Raw genomic sequence first — 2,925 nt, forward strand, 5'->3', positions numbered from 1 at the left:
GACGAATCGACTACCGCCGCCACAGCGATTTTGGTATTCTCCTCCTCGCGTCTGCATACACGGTCATGGCTTGAGGAGCCTATTTTTTCTCGATGAATTCGGCCCTCGCTTCTCTTCTGCCTCGATGGAGGTTGGGATCCATGTTTCTTGGTATTGGCGCTACCTTGAGGGTCTTGCGAAGCTCGTCGGGGATGGTTTCCGTCCTCGTCATTTCTCGCATCTGCTCGCGGTATCCGAGCCTCTGCAGGTGCGCTCTTCCAGTAGTTGTTTGCAACAGCCTGAGTTTTTGCTACTCAAGCTGCGCCTCTCGTAGCTCCTCAAAGGTGTTATGTAATCCAAGGGCCATGAGTTTTTCTGTAGGCGTGTTGCGCGGTAGTCGAAGCGCTGTAGGCCGGCGCTTGTATGCCGGTCCTGTAGGAGGGCTTAGAGTGTCTCGTCAAATCTCGTATGGTGCCCGGATGCTCTCGTTTCAGCTCCCGGATGTGTGGAATTCAGTGCCCGGATGTTGGCCCTCGGTATCGGCGTGACGTCACCACACTGCCGGCAACAGGAGTTAAAAGCATTTCATGCTTAAAAATAATGGGCCTAGGCTTACCACCTTAGCGCTTATGGATTTATGGTGGTTTAACGTCCCAAAGCGACTCAGGCTATGAGGGACGCCGCAGTGAAGGGCTCCGTAAATTTCGACCACCCGGGGTTCTTGAAATCGCGCATTACACCGGACTCTATAATTTAGCCCCAATCGAAAATGAACTGCCGCGGCCGGGATCAAACCAGTGACTTTTTGGTCAGCAACCGAGCGCCACAACCACTGAGCCACCGCAGCGCATTAGTCAGAAGAAGCTGACTGGCATTAGCGGCCGAGAGCTCTGGAGCTGCAGGCCCAATTTTGTTTATTGTTTATTGTTTATTGTAATGCCCACAGCGCCACAAGAGGCATTACAGTGAGGGGAATAACACATCATACAAACAAAAAAGGTAACAAAGTGCAGCACATACAATGCAACCATGATGCAACATTAATACAGCCTAAAAACAGCATTCACAGAGATGGAGAGAATAAATCACCTGACGTAATTAATACCACCTCTTCAGAGAGCCGGTTCCAATCTCTTATAGACCTAGGGAAAAAAGCATATTTGTACATCTCTGATTTACAGTTAATTTCCTTAACTTTTAATCGATGGTCACGGCGTAGCGAAATATAGTTTGGTGAATGGATGTACAGGTCACGGTTTATGCCAATATTGGAATAGTAAATGCTATGAAAAAAATTTTAACCTCAAACAATATCTACGTTTTTCAAGCGACTTCCATCCCAGCGAGTTGAAACGCTAAAGCTCCTGGTATAGTTGTTAAATACATATCGGATACCCAAGTTTTGTACCCTCTCAAGTTTATCTATATCCGTTTTATGCCAAGGGTCCCACACTGCGCAGGCATATTCGAGAACCGAGCGAACGTTTGTCATGAAAAGTAACTCTTTTGTTTCTAAAGGGAATTGCTTGATTTGACGTTTCACGGGCGACTGGGCGGTTGGGCGCCTCTGCGCTCTCGTGCATACTCGGCCTTCCGCTAGGGGTCTGTGTTCTTCTGCGTTCCCTGGCCTTCACGTACTCGATTGATTGAACAACTTTCGTTTCCATCATGAAAGACGTTTATCCCCGCCCCCGGCACGCAGGCCTGGGAGACGAGGAGTTGCGCGTCCGCGGTTAGAGGCTGGCTGGCAGTCCAATTGACTGGTAGCAGCCTCTTCGGCCAGATGGACGGTGGTGCGCTGGAGCTCAGGGTTCGGGCTTCTTATAGGGGTCTCCCAGGCTTCTCTCCTGTTAATGTTTTTTGCCCATCCCGGGAGAATTTGGGCTCTCCCAAATGATGTTTCTAGGGTCCCCCTCGCCCTCAAACCGAGATACAGCACAACGGAAACAGGCAGGGTAGTCCTAGCAAAAGTTGGAATAAATCTCGAAAGGGGGATCAAAATGAAAGTTGCAATCGACAGAGAACGAAGTAATGCCTTGTTGGTCCCGCCTTTCCCGAAAAATGCGCAGCCGGAGTTCAACGTAGAATGCAGGGTCAAGCGAGCCGAGGCTCTAGAGCTGGAGAAAGCGGACGTAGCGTGCGTTGATGCGGCGGGTGGCAGGACGGGAGCGGCAGTAGCTTCGGTCGTCAACGGCCGTGGGGCGCCAGTATCCGCGGCCACCATCCGGGGGCGAAGCATAGAGACTACGGAGGAAGTTGCTATAGCGCTCGTCTGCGTAGGAACAAGATCAAAATTTGTAGTAAGCGACCATTCAAAATTTTGGACGAGGCAGCATCTCGCCGGAAGCGGCCAAGATCCTTAGCCAACAACCGCTGAACAGGAAAATTCAGTTAATTTGGACACCCGCACACGCCGTCATCCCCGGTAACGAGGCGCCTCACGAGCTAGCCCGAGTTCTCTACTTCCGGGTAGCCGTAGAGCCTCCCGAGCACTGGGGGAAAGAGGAGCGTCTGAAAAATTACGGGGAAATTATTGACCATTACAAATTGGGAGGTAGGCTCGTACCCGCCCCCCCCCCCCCTTTCTCTCTCCCTGTAGACCCAAAATAAATAACAGAATAACAGAAACAGAGAAGCTGCAGAGAAGCGGCTGCAAACTAATAAATACATTTATGAACCCGTTATGGGCGTGCCACGTGTACCCAGACCTGAGGTCGCATGATAGATGTTCACGGACTCGAGAGACCGCTTGCACGGAGCAAATAAGACTGCTCAGTTCCCAATCTAACTTTGTTCGCAGTCGAGAAGCCTTAGTCGGGCGCGCCCGGGCGGCGGCCACCGCCACTGGGTTCCAAACTAGGGGCCTCCAGCAAGTGCTTGTAAGGACCGGTCCCATACGGCTGATAGCCCGGACAGCAGCCTACGCCAATGAGGTTCCGGACTGAG

This window comes from Amblyomma mixtum, chromosome 10, assembly GCF_055824585.1.
Source record: "Amblyomma mixtum isolate Tamu chromosome 10, ASM5582458v1, whole genome shotgun sequence".
In the NCBI taxonomy this organism is placed as follows: Eukaryota; Metazoa; Arthropoda; class Arachnida; order Ixodida; family Ixodidae; genus Amblyomma; species Amblyomma mixtum.